This window comes from Leptosomus discolor, chromosome 4 (genome assembly GCF_034619465.1).
Source record: "Leptosomus discolor isolate bLepDis1 chromosome 4, bLepDis1.hap2, whole genome shotgun sequence".
Lineage (NCBI taxonomy): Eukaryota > Metazoa > Chordata > Aves > Leptosomiformes > Leptosomidae > Leptosomus > Leptosomus discolor.
The window spans coordinates 6,661,919-6,678,352 of record NC_141394.1 but is presented as its reverse complement, the minus strand read 5'-3'; positions in this window follow the sequence as shown (position 1 = coordinate 6,678,352).

The following is a 16,434-nucleotide window of genomic DNA, read 5'->3' as shown; positions in this document are numbered from 1 at the left end:
ACCAAAGAATTGAATAAGAGCAGTAATTATTTTTGGCTGTTCTATAAAGAATACTGTATATGCTATCAGTCTAAAATCCAGGGAAACAGTTAATCTACTTAAAAATCTTAGCAGTCTAACTAAAACACAAGTTACTATTATTAGTCCACTTACACCTATGCTTAATAATGCAACTAAGATTTACATATACAAACTTCCTAGTACCTACTCTTTTTTTTTCCCTCTGGCCTTATACCTGCTCTTTCAGTGTCCCTTTGGGTCCTGAAAGCAACAGCAACAGCCATCTTCATGCCGAAACACCAGCTTAGCAGCAGCATCCCAAGTTCCTCACCAGGAAGAGTTCATTTCTGGCGTCGGGGGTCTCTCTGGATTACACTTACGTTTTCGTAACACAGACAGCTCTCTCCAGCTTAGCTACCAGTTTAAGCTTCAAATTACAACACAGCCCACGCCAGCCCCAGCTCACAAAAAGGATCGCTGTTTGTTAAATCATTAGGTCTAGGTTCTCAGACATTTGTATAAGTAGTTCTTCTGGAGCAAGGCTCAGATACGTCAGGAATAAACAACTGCCTAGCTATTAAGCAACACCCACAGCAAAAGCTAGCTAAAGGCCAGACAACCCACGAGACACTCCACCTATAGCCTTTACAGTACACCACCTACAGCCTTCTACTACTAATGGCAAAAGTCCTATTTATCAGCCTGCAGCTTCTCCATCCGAACTGCCTCTGTAGCAACGGCAAAATGGTTCTTACAAGGCAACGTACCCAGCATACTCATGAAGTTTGCCAATCTGCTAAGTCTGTGGGAAGGCCCAAGTACGAAAATCCCACAACTCAAGATGGGAGCAAGTGGCTAGATGCCTGTACAGACATTGTCAGTGCATAATGAATTGTGCAGTCCTGACTAGTACCTGAGGAAACTCAAATCCGTTTCTGGACTGTAGGAGTAAACATGAACTTTTTGATCTAAGTAGTATTACATGTTGAGGAAAATGGAGAAATCACTTTGATGGTGTTTAAGGATGTCTTGAGGAGGTAGCATCAGACTTTAAACTGAACGGGTTAAAAAATAAAAAAGCAACATGCAAATATTTCAGCTTGTTTTCATTGAAAGGAAAGTTTGTGTGGCTGTCTCCTTCCAGCATTCTAATTAAAAAGATATAAAATGAGACTTTATGATGGAGTTAGAGCATAAATTATTCCAAGAGACATCAATAGATAATATTGTCAACAATAAAATCAGTTAAGATTAGGACAAATAGTTTAATATTTTTTGCTTATAACGTATCAAGAAATGGAATTTCTATAGCAATGAAAATCCTAGGAATTGCTAGATTTCTACTTAGCTGATTTGATTAACAACTACTTCAAATAATTTGCTTTATCCGTTCTGAAATCTCAAAGATTTCTGAAGATTTGGCTCATAAAGTAGTAATTCCAGAAACTGCATTGAAGAGGAATCCAAAAGTCACCATAAAATCTAACAAAAGTGTTATCTTTCAGTTCTCTGCTGCCCTTATTTGCCAAATAGCATCTTTGATGTTTTGTATTTCATCCTGTCTGCTAACTACAAGTTACAAAGACCAACCTGAAAAACTATAGACCGCTGCGTCAGTTTAACCATATCCCACGTGGAGTATTTGGGTAACTTTTTGCCCAACAAGCCTTTCAGTTTCTTTCTTCCCACTAGCCCACAAGGTGTCACTAGAGATACATCAGCCAAAATCCTCCTCAAACACCCTCCGCTATCTTTGCTTCCCCTTCCCATGAAGCATGTTACACACAGCTTTGAAAACATGGGGAAAAAAAAAAAAAAAAGAGTTAGTGTCTGAGCAGGAAGCGTGCTTGTGCAGCGCTGTCCTTTAAGTTGTGGCCTGTTAAGCAGGTCGGCAATAATTTGAACAATGAATGAACCAAGTACATACAGATCAATGGGAAATTCAAGTCAACTTTAGGCATCAACTTTTAATGAAATAGCTCAAAAAATTTGCAATGGGTTTTACGTTTTACGCAGTGAGAGACAACAGACGATGTGCTGCCTCCCTTTCCAGACACCTCATATAGAAAGAGGAACAAAATCCATCATCAGCTCTGCCTCAGTTCCACACTAACACCAGGAAAGATGGTTTGTCTCACTTTATTTTATTTTCATCATTCACAGTTTTTATACCCATCTTTTACCAATCACACCTATCCCTGAAAGCTACACAGACGCTTTGCAAATATGTTATCATCAGATATGACGGTGTGCTAGTATCCTTGTTTACTGTTACCACTTAAGGCCATTTCTATTGAACACTGCATGAACAAAGTATGAATTCAAAATATCTGTGTGGGATTAAAAAAAAAAAAAAAATTCCCCCTCCCATCTCCCCTCACATTTCTCTCTCAAAAAAAAAAAAAAAAAAAAAAAATTAAAAAATCACATCTCAGTTGAGATAAGGGCTAATTAACATTTGAAAACCCATCTTTGACACAAAGCTCACGTAGAAATTACATTTCAGTGCCTAATTTTTTTTATTGTCTGAAAAATCAATAAGATTTACAGCCTCAGCAGATGATACATTTACTCACAGATGGACAGTGCAGAGGCCTATCACACACCTAGCACTCACCTGCTCCAAAAAAACCCCAAGTACACCAGGTGTAATGACTTACCTCACTTACTGCCTAGCAGCCAGCGCACTGTAGTCACCCCACCCCTGTGCTACATGTCAGCTTCCAAAGACTGCCTCATGTGATGCAAGTAGCCAAGTCCTACAGGCCCATACTGTGATCACAGGACTGACCTAAGCTGATTCAATTTCAGCTTTTAGGGACTGCCCCTTCTTTGATAGAATCCCTTACATGATCACTTCCCCCTTATTTCATTCTTCATGAGAAGCAGGAAGGCCAACACAATTCATCAAATCTTTGCAAAGCAATAGCAGGCAATGTAAATTCTAACGAACCTTGTCCTCGCTACACAATCCAGCCTGGACAAAGAGACTCGAAAACAAGAATGAAACTACACAGGGTTTTTTGGCCGTTCTGCCATCACAAAACCGCACTAAATTGCACACCTAAAATAAGAATTGGGGCGGTGGATTCATGCTTCAGGATTAAGTCCACTAAAAAGTTGTATTCTGTCCTTGCAGATCCTGAAATAAAAGGTTGTGCCAGGAAAACATCTCTAAAAGGTCGTATCTGAACAGTCAATTTTGCCCTCATACAGCTTATGGCAAGTATTTTGTGCAAGGAAGAGCTTGAGCAATCAGCAGAAGGCAAGGTCCTCAGGGCACGTCTAACTAGATGTTTCTGGGTAGAAAACTTATCAAAGCTTCCCAAAAACATCATGCTCAGCAATAAAGACTCGGGGGAGAGTGCTGGGGGGAAATGATCTAGTGGCTACGTGGATGTTTAGCTGCTGGTCACCCACAGAAGGCTTACAACCAGACGACAGAACTGGAAGGTTTACATGCTGCCTTTACGCTTGGGACAACTAATGAGCAAAAGCTTGGGAGGAACGCTAGGAAGAGGACATTCCCAGAGCTTCCCATTACTACTTTTGAGATAGGACTTTTTCCAGATAGGAGCAAAGAGTTCAGACCAGCTGAGATGAGACTTCTGAGCCCTCCTGCAGGGAGGCTGCTTGCTCTCTATGGGCAGTTCCACCCCAAGAAACAGCCATGCTGGCTGACGCCAAGTCCCATGCATATGATCAAACAAAACCCCAAAACAAACCAAAACAATCTATACTTATGCATAGCCTCTAAAATAAAATACATTTAAATGCCTTTAGAAATTTTACATAGAAAGGACTTCTGCTGCTAACTAAAATGGAAAAAAAGAAATCAAATTTATAAATGTCTCCACTTTGGGAATATAGCTGTAACCGGCTTATATATATGGGAAATACGAGGGCTTTGTGTGCCATCTTTCTTATGGACCAAATACTAGGTTTATGGGAAAAAAAGTTTAAGTTATATAATATATAGATAGAGAGATAATTTAATAAAAATCATAGTACATATATCATATTGGGTCTATTCACCCAGTACACAGTTAATACAAAATGTGACTATGGTCTCAGGTGGAGTTAAAGTGTTTTATCTGCTTGATTTGTACATTATAACCACGATACCAGCAGTAACAGCCTACAACATGTCTAAATACAATGCCTAAGAGGCAGTCATTTTACATTTCCTAAGCAACTAAGTTATTCTGCATGGATGAGTAAAAATAAGATTATTTAGCATAAGGCTTCATGTATTTCATGCAGAGGTAGCTTCTCAATAGCTCAGGGTCATCTGTCAGACATAAATGCACCAGATACCAACAACTGCAGCACAGTTTCTAGGAACAAAAGCTCCAGGAGCTTATCTGATCTCTAAAATATATTAAAAAACAGGAAGTTATAAGATGGCTACCGCAAAAGCAATGGAAGAAAAACAGCATTGCCATAACCAGTGACAGAAACAAGCAACTGTGATATCATTGCTTTCCAAGAACACCCGACCCAAATTTGTACCAAGACACACTAGTAGGACTAACACTACTGCTGGTTGTGGTTTGGATCCTTTTTATAGCTAGTGAATGAATTAATGACTTTCTTGATAGTTTTTCTCTTTAACCTCAAAACTGTTTAAGTTTACTTTGGAAAGAAAAATACCACATGCTAAGAAAAGTAACATTTCCTTAATATCTCCCTTAAAAAAAACCAAAACCAAACAAAAAACCCAAACAGTGTTTGCTTTGTTTTTCATGTGATTATCAACTATTTCCATTCAAAACAGCTGATTACTGTAAACTCAGCCACTTCCTTTGCCTCTTCAGGTTACTTTGCAAACAAAAAAACCAAATTACTTTTGTAGCTACGTCCTTCTGTGCTCCTCCCCCTCATCAGTAAACTGGTTTTATTCCACTTCAGACTTCATAAACATACATCCCCAACTCTTTGAAGAACTTCTATCATTTCATGAGCATGGTGCAAATCAAGACAAAGACTTCCCACTTTTTCTCATGGTTTTCGTTACCCTGGAGAGCCGGGATTTTTATCCTCCATTTACACTCTTCACAGGTTCAAATAATAATTTGTTCATTTGCCCCGGTATTTGTGGAGCTTTAACTTATATCATATGGCAAGACTCGTCTTTTACAGCTGATCTTGACAAGCTGCTATATTTGTTTCCCTACACAAAGGTACTTTTTGCTTTTTTAACTTTAATAGCAATGTTCCCCCAATCCCTTTGAGATTTTTAGACACTTTTTTTGTTCTTAACATGTTTTAATGGATATCTGTGGAGACTGTAATAAAACCAGATCACTTTTTGAGACCATTTACGTTTGTAAGTTCACAATTGCAGAACCAAGATTTCTCCCAATCGCTAACAAATAAATCTTAATATCACCCCCCCCCCCCCCCTTTGGCTTCCCCCCATTATATCACCAGATTTGGTAAGCAGGATGTCTACAGCTATGGGCCTTTTCGTACACTCCAGGGAGTCTGGAAATTAGTTGTCTGAAGGATTTCAGAGAGCCTTGGTCTCTATTTTTCTGTAGATCCATTCACTAATTTATGTTTCACATGCTCAATTTCAAAAACAGGACAGACGGACCTAGAATGTCATATTCACTTGTTTTGGAAAACAGAAGTTTTCCAAAGCAAATGGGATGACTTTCAGATATTCCTCTTAGAAAGGAAAACTTAAAACATCTTGGGTAAGACTCAAAAAACCCCAATAAAACCAATATCTATTGGATTGCTTATACCATTGATCCTTGGTCACTCATCAGCTCTAACTCCTTACCTCAGGTTTTTGTCCACCCACTGTTTCAGGCCGTGGCTAAGCCCAAAGGGCCTCATATTGCACCCTCCTTCATTTAGGAGCAGACCCATTCCCTTTCTTGACAGTGACATCCTCTTTCTGCAGGGAAAGGCATAGTTTTAAAGTTCCAAGAGGGGATTTGGATGCTTATGCTGGCAAAACCAGAAAAGTGTAGGCTTTTAACTTCAGTATCCTCCAAAATATATCATGCCTTTATCACCCTTCTTCGCAGTATCACAGAAAATATCCCAGAAACCCCAAAGATGAAAATAAGGAAATCCTTTAAGAAATGCCTTGTCCTGTGCAGTTCTCACTGAGAACTTAAATAAGAGATCCACTCTTTATTAGCACTATCAGAGAAAAAGAGCTGTGTAACCAATGGGTTTCAAAGCACCACCGCACAAAGGAACAAACAAACAAAAAGAATAAAAAAAAATCCAACACCTCTCTCCATGTTTCTCCCTAAGACTAATTCTACGGAGAGGGGAGCTCTACCAAACCCTTACCAAATCCTGTCATCAAATACACGCTTTCAAGCGCCTGAAGGATAACAATTCTCTTAGGAGTGACTGGAAGAGCAAGCCCAAGGCAGCTTTTCCTGTGCAGCAACGGTGCCATCTACAGCCTGAGCGAGGCCACAACACAACCGTACGGAGTTACAGCAGGCAAAGAGATATTTCAGACGTTTTTGCCACAAATCTGCTCTTCAAAATTCAAGCCTGAAGACACAGATTTAATATTATATTTAGCAGGATATATTTTTATACTTTACCCATGGAGATGCGATATATTTTCTACCTATTTGTTCTCAGATTGCATGGTCTTTAAGACTCTTCAGCTATGGACCAAACCTAATGTTGGGTGCTTAACAGATGTGTCTATGGGAACCATATGTTAAAGGCAAGAGGCAGAAGAACATTACATTTCCGTGGTCACACCCACACAATACACTACACAGATTTTACAGACTCCCAGAAGAAAGTTACTGGACCTTTTTATAAGCCATAGTTCAGCTGTCATCTGCACAATCAAGCTGGACATCCACACTTGTTATGTGAAGCAAGAAAAAAAATCAGCTCTCCCAGTGCAGCTTCTGCTTTACCTCCTAGGAATTAGAAATATGTGAAGTCAAAGAAATAGACGAGGTAACTAGAAATATGTCAGTAAGTGGCATTAGAAATAGAATGTCAATAGAAATACATAAAGACAAATTCAGCAATAGCAATATATACTACATACAAGCCATCAGGATGAGCACACTAATACGCACCCAGAAGCTGGAGAAAGTTACATTTTCTTCACATACTCAGTGGGCCAGATGGAAAGGCGGAAAACATCTCTTGTTTATGCCAACGATGTTAATTGGAGCTGATACATTTCACAACAGGGGCCTTAACAACTCTACCAGTGCTGCCTGGCTCGGCCCACATCATGCATCGCTGCACATCTCTCCACGCTGCCTCATCTCACCACCTTCACTGTCATTACAGCTGCACCCAGGCCTGATGCCAAGCGTCTGCTGGGCAGCTGCATGCACTCCTCTTGGTGATCTCCAGGCTCTCCTAACGCAGGTAAGCCTTTTGTCAGATTAGTCCAAGTGTCTCAAAAATCGCAAGTTTTCTTAGCATATGCAAGCCAAATATAACCAGTAGAGTGGGCAAGGTCTTTCCAAGGGTGCAGACAGCCTGAAATAAGGACTGCAAATGCAGTTCATACATCTGATAGTCAGCCTTGATAGAACACAAATTCTAAAACACAAGACTGCTTCACTTCATAATCAAAATTCATTGTCTGGTTATTCTAATCTGTGTAAAAGGGATAAGGAGGTCACAGAGAACTCAAGGAATTGCTTCAGGGAAAGCAATACAGAAAAAAAAAAAAGGGGGCAGAAACTAAGTGAAAAAGTAAAACAAACTGATAAGGCAAGAAAAAGAAAAGGAGCAAGGCAAAAGGCAGAAGTCAAATCTCAACTTCCCACTAAACAAAGTTGACTGTTAGGAAAGAGTGATCTTAAGCAACAGGTAACTGCAGAGTTCAGTGACTTTATGAAAGCCCAAAGTTCCCAGGGATGTCACTGGAATATCAAAAAGCAGAGTACAGAAAGTAGCCCTTGTACAAACTAACAACTATACTTCAGCCTCTTCAGTGAGTGAATCCAACACAGGCCAGTTAGCAGCTTTCTCATCCTTCACCGCAGAATCTGGACACTAAGGAAAGAAATCTAAAATGAAGAGCAGGCAATTCACAAGCTTGTTAAAGCTGCTTTGTAGGGCAGATCTTTCACAGCACAGCAGATTTTGTTCGTGTTTTGTTTTTTAATTTAGTACCCAATTCTATGTTATCTACTCGGTCATTTCATTATGGGTACATGTTTCCATGCAAAGAGACTGCCTCCATCTAGATCCCAACCCAGTATATACTCATGTGGACACTCACCTACCACCTCCTCCACCTATTTTGAAGTCAAATCTGTTCCACAGCAGAAAGCATGTAAGCTCGAACCTGAGCAATAACCTTCCCAGCATTCGTACTGCTAGCCTTTCATTGCACCGCTGTTGAATGCTTTACTTCAGACCTTGCTGCAAATAGGAGCCCTTCAGGTTTGTTTTATGCTGGAGTTTGTGTTATTCATAAACTCTACTTCTTGCTCTGAAGTTAAGTAGGAATTTTGTCCTGACTTTGTCTGCCAGCAGGGGCTTAGTTGTCTGGGTACTGATAAGCAGAGGCATAAGCTTGCAAATTGTCTCTTTGTAAAAAGTTAAGAAACCTTCAGGCCCCTTTCTCACTCTCTCAGACTTGACCTCTGAAGCAAACACTTCTTATTTATGAGAATCCCTGCAATGAGGATTTAAATCAGTAAGTTCTTGGAGGTATGAGCAAAGTAAAAAATACCTTCAATTCTCATAATATAAAGAGCTTCACTGCAGTATAACCAAGACCAACTTTGCTAGATGGACTCACAGCTTCAGGGAGACCATCAGGAAGAGTCCCAAATTAGTACAGCCAAAAAAAGGTAATTAAGAAGAAAAGTTATGTTAAAAAAAAATAAAAACTACTGACGTTCTCTTTTACAAATAGATTTATTTTTCCTAAAAGAGTTGTAATGTAACTATTCACTATTTGTGAATAATATTCACAAATTATTACTATTGTAAATTCCATCAGCAAATCTCTGCCTGCAAAAAGACTGGCTTGCACAATATTAAAAAAAAAAAAAAAAAAGCCATTCAAGCTCTTTTCCTCCTCCAGTGAAACAGAGGTGTAAGCCACTGCACTTCTGCTTTCTTTATTCAGTCAAGAATTCATTCTTCAGCACTGGAAAACACAGTTCAATCTTGTAGAATTTTTGCTTGAACAAACAGTTGAAGCAGAAAGTTAAACAAAAACAGTGCACCTGCGATACTACTGGAAAACTATGGCTGATCCTGCAACAGGTATATGTACATACATCAGAATATTTATCAAGGTGGCATAAATACAAGTAGCAAGGACCCTATTTCAGCTGGGGAAAATGAATTGGATTTAAAAGTCAGCTACAAGTGCACTGAAGAAGCCTGAAATCCTTCTCACATACTTCCAAGACATAACAAGAGAATTGTGGACACCTTGCCTTAAATTTTAAATTATTTAATTAAGGCTTTCCTCGAGGGCAGGGGGGAAAGATGGTCCAAGTAAGAATCGAATGTGACTAAAGCTGTAAGTTTAAGATGTAGGGAAAATAATTTCAAATCTGAAAAACAGACTTTCCAGTTTATAAAGAGCCGTGAAAGTATACACACACACTGTGAATTTTGCACGAAGAGGAAGTTAAGCATCCAAAGGCACCTGCATTCTGGCAAACAGAGCAAAGATATAGCTGTCAGGAAAGACTAATATTTATTCCATGAGGCACTGGTAAAACCTCAGCTGAAACACTGCATACAATTTAATCATGCATGTTTGGAAAAGATTAGAGAAGGGCCATGAGCATGGGAACAGTAAACTTACCGGATAGGAGAGACTCCCAAGAAAGCTTGGTGTGATTAATTTAGAAAAAATCAGTGCTGCCATCGGAAAGAGCAAACAAAAACTAGAAAGCTATAAAGAGATTTCAAGCAGAAACTTAAAAAAAGAAATTTTCCTATAAGAAAGGAATGCTGATCTAAAAAAGTCTTTCACTGTAAGCAAAATATTGTGTCATTTTATAATAGAGTCCCTTTCATAACCTGACCATACTCCACAAACAGGGGAGTGAGCTACACTGCTTACATATATTCCCAAGAAAACCTCTTAGAGGCACAATATAAGATTGCATCAGAAAATGGTGATACAGTATTTTAAATATGATTGCTTCATGCTAACTTTGTATTTAATTTTCACTGTTACCATCATACAAAAAGAAATACACATAAATTCACAGCAGTAAAAGATTCCAAGATATACCATTTTCAGTGCCATGTAATAATTTCCTAGTAACAACCAGCGAAAACCTCACACCCAAAAGAACTGCTCAAACAGTGACAGTACAAACAGCTAGATTTATAGATGTAAGAGAAAGAAAAATCACGAACAGAACTAGGTATCAAAGTAAAATTATAGGGGCTAAATTGGATTATACCAAAAAAAAAAAAAAAAAAAAAAAAAAATATCAAAGGAAACATGTTAAGGCCACAGTGCAATGGGACCAGAAAGGTTATAGGCCAGTGTGATAAATAGCTGCAGAGCTTTATTTCGGATGAGAAGGGAAAAGTGGTGGTCAGTGTGTACAAGAAATAGGTTAAGGCTTTCTGAATGTGAACAAGATTTTTGAAATGAAGAAAGACTCAGTCTTCAGCAGTTGATCTTAATTACATGTTTCTGTCCAGGTGCTTAATAAAAGGACATCTGTAAAAAATCTGGCTATGCTCCATGAGACAAGGTACCTTCTGTCAGCAACAGAAGAAATGCATGGACTGACCCTGTGCTGTCACTGAACTGCAGCCGAAAGTGGTGCCGAAAGTGGTAACGACAGATCAGCAATCATACAGGACTGGTGATCTCCAGAGGTCTTTTCCAACCCCCACCATTCTGTGAGTACCTGAGGATTGAAAAAACCGCAGAGAGAAAGATGAATGATTTCTTCCTTTTCAAGGAAGGAAAGGACTTACACTGGCACCTGGAGTTTTTGCATTCTTATCTGAATCAGAGCACCTTTGCAAATGAGAGCAGACTAGAAAAAACCAAAGAATTACAGTTCTGCTATCTCCAAGCCTCCCCCCCCCAACACACACACAGCACACACACACACGGCTGCTTCAACAAAGTCACAAATACTTGCATACATTACTGAAGCTCTGAAGTTGTTTCTTTTGATATAGCTCGAAATAGGTTTGGGATTTTTGTTTTAGTGGGAACATTTCAAGTTGAGGTTTTCCCATTTTTCATCAGCAAGTGACATAAACAGACGAGGTTTGGGGCAAAGGTTTTAAGATTAATTTCTAAAGAATAAGAAATAAGCATAAGTTTCTGCTTTGAGAAAAAAAAAATGTAAAATGTAAGGAAATAAGAGCTTTTCATAGAAAGCTTTGTTTTCCACAGAAGGCTGATCTGTCAACAAAATTCAGTTGACATTTTTCAGGCAGCAGACATCTTTCAAGCCTTGGTTTAAGCTTTAAGTACCCTACAGGGCACAGACGCAATTTCTAGAAGTTTGTTTTTATCGCTACTAAATTTCTAGAAGCCTTTTATGAATGTATATGTTACATGAAAATATCCTTAAACCTTCTCAAAGACAATCCTGGCTTGTAGGACAGGCCTTTTGCAGCAAAACAGATGGTATCTCAGCTTGGCTTGCAGGACTGTTAGCCTTTATTTCTAGGAATGAAAGGAATTAGGTTTTACTGCTTTTGATTGACAGTGTTTTGTTGTACTCATGCAGCTGAAAACTTGGGGGGGGGGGTGTTAAACTCTCATAATAAAATAGTATGTGACTCTGGAGGAGAGCAGACTACTGCACTCTTAATTTATTCCTCCAGATGTTCCCATTACACGGTTACAGATCAGCTGCTGAATCCAAGGTAAGCACCTGTTTCACCAATAGTTCTGGTCAATCTGAAGAAGCGCACCGAGCTTCACCTGCAGTTGCATCAGGTCAAGGAGTGCCTTAAACACAAACTCACTCCAGTGAGATTTTTTTTTTTTTTAATGCAAGCATCATAAATATTTAAGCATCCTTTTTTAAAAAAACAGACGTATTCATGCCTCTATAAAATGAAATCTGGACGAGCAGCTCTAATCACTGCAGCTGTCAGTAAGACAAAAATTGCCACTTTTGGCGAGACAGAGCAAAACCCAGAAATCCCAGAACAGGAAACAATACCCATGCAAACAGCAGTGATCAAAAGCTGGTAAAGATAGTATCCCATCCTAACAGCAGCATTGGAGGTAGTAATTGAAACCAGTCTATTACAGAATCAGAGACAATCTACATAACATTTGAGCAGGACTCCACATCTTGACAGTTTTGAGGCATGAGAGCCACTTGCAGTAAATTATTACCTAAATATTAATAGCATGGATCTTTCTCATCTCAAATCACCAGTGATCTTTACAATAACTTCACTGGAGTTTCAACAGAGGAAGTTAACAATGGTTTGAATTTCCCGAAAGACTCCTGGAAGCCAATTTTGAGGTGTCAAAGCAGGACTTTCAGTATAGACAGAAATAAAAGAAAATTGTTATGTGAATGTTTCTGAAGGAATATATACAATCTAACACTTTGTTGTGTTTCTGCATTAAATCCCTGTTTCTCAGAAAGATATAAGCTTTAGAATGCTGCTGTTGCTCAGAATTCATCTACAACAAAAGGAGAACAAACATGAGATATAATCTGCTACCCAGGATGCAGAGAGAAATTATTCTTCTAATCCTCCTCTTCCTGCTGTTTCAAGAAAACCTCCTGTTCTCACCAGGCAAGTTTGACACAATGGGACTGCGCTCCCAACACTCTGTCTCTTCCTCATCCTGGCAGAGCTCCTGCTCCATTCCACCGCTTCCACTTGGAGGGGCACCAAAAGGGCAGCTTTCAGTCTTCCCAGCCTTTTGCCCTGTGTAGTTAGATGCTGTCCCATTCCCAAAACCGTTCTCTAAATAGTTTCTAAGCTTTCCCAACTTTTGTAACACTCAGATCATCCCTAATCTATATAAAAATGTAGCTTGTCATGATTATCTTCCTATCCAACCTCTCTAAGTCACCAGCTCTACTAAATCCTTTCATCTACTTACTCTTTTTTTTTTTTTTTCCCCCTCTGGGCAATACTAATCTAGTCCTCATCTTCAACGCTCTGTGTGAACTTGTCATCTCTCAGGTGTCCCTCCCCCTCTACTGGATCTCTTGTTTTAATAGCTTCCATCATACTCAAAGACTTTGCAAGCAGCATGTAAACCCACCACATATTAGCTAATCATGTAATCGGCATAGAGACAGGACTAACACCTCGCCAAGCTGAAGATTTACATACTTACCCCCTTGATGTAGGCATATCGCACATCCCTGCTGGCTTGGCAATCATGAGACACGTGGAGCAAGGCTGCCTCCCATTATTCCATGGAACAGGTTAATATTCAGTATTTTTTAATTGCTATCTTGGAACTCCCCAAAAAAATCTTTCCCCTCATGCCTCAATTTGAACTTTTCTTATCTCCACGAGTTGACATTACTATCTCAGGAAAAACAAAAAAAAGGTAATTATTACATGGCTTTACGACACATGGTCTCAGCTCAACAACTTTTTCAGCAAAGCTAAGCAAAGACTCACATCTGTGCTTCATAACCGAGCCTTGGACAGCTGAACCCTGGACGAGGGTTTACACCTACTTACGTGTAGGAGAGCAACTGCCGCTTTGCTCATGCCATCTGCCTTCAAGCATTTGTTCACCTTTCCCTCCAACATCTCCCTTACATTTAGGGTATGCTGCCTTCCAAATCATTACCACTACCATTCCCTCCAAACAGACCATTTCTTGTGGGTATTTTACCAGAGCAAATTATCTTCACCAAGAGACGGGGTTTTTTCTTCTTGACTGAAAACCAGTAACTTGCAGATTTACAGTTGATCTACAGTTTTACATAAAATCATTTTGTGAAAACTAGGCAGTACTCCTCAAAATGCTAACCATAACCCAAGGTCTTAAACAGCTAACTGATCACCTTTAGAGCTTGTTTATTGAGAATTTGGCTGAGGATGTTCTAAGCACACACTGCCAGATCAAGACACAGCATCTTCCCCGCTACTATTTGTAATCCTTATTTAGGGAACAATCAAAGCCTACTTGAAAACAGAATGAAACTGTTACAGACAGTTACTGAGACGGTTCATTCCCTTCTACTCACTGTTTTCCTTGTTTATACTCTCTGATCTCAGTTGAGCAAGACCACACATTTGACACTTTTTCCTAGTCCATTCAAATTTCCAGAGTGTCTGTTCAGTTGAAGGCGTCCTTTCAGGCTCCTGTCTCCATCCACATGCCAGTTCCTGGCATTATCTCATTGTAACTTTAAGGCTTAGCTCCTCACAGCTGAGAATAAAATAAGTTTCTCTTTAATTTGATTGAAGTCAAAGTCATTATAAGTTATTTGTAATTAAAAAATTAGAAAGAAAAAATTTTGAGGAAGCATTTTTCTTCAAAGAACACAACAATTTTGATAAATATTCTCGGTTTAGGGAAATGAGCATGGTTATCTTTTCTGTTCTCCAGTAATACAATTAGCCAGAATTTTTTCTGTTCAGGTTCACCATGCAGTTCTGTCAAAATAAGACAGGAATAGGCAGGCAAGCTGGGAGGACAGCAGGGCTGTTCTTTCCACAGCAGTGCTAGCTTTCACTGGTTTGGAGTTCTCGCTTACAACCACACACTCAGATGATAGGAGCCGTTACAAGGCTACTAGCCTGGACTGACAATTGACCCAATTCAATAGAATGACTTGTTTTGATAGTTAAATCAAAGGTGAAGTTCTGACAGATTGAAAAAAAAAAAAAAAAAAACATGGGCAAAAACTTGGTTCTCCTTAAGTCAATAAAGGTTTTCCTATTCCCTGCAGCTAGGAGTTCTCACAATACTATCTGGCTCTGACAAAACTATTGTGTCAAAAATGCACAAATAATATAATTACTATCAGGGAGAGCATGAGAACTGTCTTTAGCAGTTTGGTTTATATTTCATCTAACCCTAGCAACACATCTGTGCTGTAACATTTACCCATCTCTCCTACCAAGAGACTGGAAGTTTTTTCTCCTCTCTCACCTTATGCTGTGAAGTCCTTTAAACCACATCTCTCAGGATTACAGAAACAGCTGGCACCTGTAACAGGACTGGAATTTAAACACTAAAAAAGCATATATAAGCTTCCATGAATCTTTAAACAAAGAGAGACTCAAAGAATGAAGTTTATAGCAGATGCTCCCAATGCAAAACAGCACCAGCAATGCCAAAAAGGAATTTTAATGAAAAAAATACAATACTACAACAGTTACTCACTGACATAACATTTTATGAGACAATAGAAGGAACAGGTAAGACAAAACAAAAACAAAATGCATGGAAGTTTTTGTTAAATACTCGTTAAAATCTGTCATTGAAATTAGCAGCACAAATAAACGAAAAACTTAAAATAAATTGTTTTTCACTTACAGAACCTGTCAAAACACATAGTTCTCAGCAGCAGCCAAATAAACTTTACACCAACTGAGGAAAACTATGATAATAAAACCACCATTAGCCTCTATTCTCCAGGGCAGAAAGCTTTTACTAAAAGACCCCTGTCTAGAAAGATGAAAGACAAGCTAAGACAAAAATGGTTCTCAAAGGAAGTCACAGTTGTAATTGCAGGCAAAAATTGTTGCTGCTCTTTACAGGATTATTCGAAGGTAATGCACAGGGCCATGCCTGCATGACTGTCTAAAGCAGAGCCTGACCTCACTCATGCTGTTTTACCCAGACTAGCTCTCCAAAATTGGTATTTTATCTAATACATATGCTTATTTAAATAGCAGTGCTCTGAATTCCTGGCTGTCAGGACAAGTCAGGAATCTTCCCCTGTCATTGCATGGTAGCATATCATATACAATATAAATGATACATATGTAAATAAAGACTATGTCACAAACCAGCACCAGAAAGCCTTATCCAATGGAAATCTGTAAATGTTACAGAAGGATCACATTACTTCCAATTTATACAAGGGTAATTTAGACCAAGGTTTCATTTACAATGAAGTGTAAAGTACCAATGTAAAAGAATCTTCAAATTTACTGCCCGGGGAGCACCAAGGTCCCTCAGGTGAGGCAAGGGATAACAGAAGAGAGTATCAGTGTTTCACAGACCCTTAAAGGATCCAACCTAACCTTAGCTGGAGTTGCATATTATGTATTTCAAAGCCTCATTCCCAGGACCAGATCACAATGTACCATTCTAGATCACACTTTTCCTCCAGTCCCACACTTGTAAGCATCCTTTCACAATTTCTCAGTTTGACCCATTGAGTGAAAAATTGTTTAGAATTTATATGGATTTCAACCTCATAATTTACTGTGAAGCCTAAAAATAACAGAACACTGGCCCTGTTCTCAAATAATAAAATAATAAATAAATAAAATAATAAATAAAAT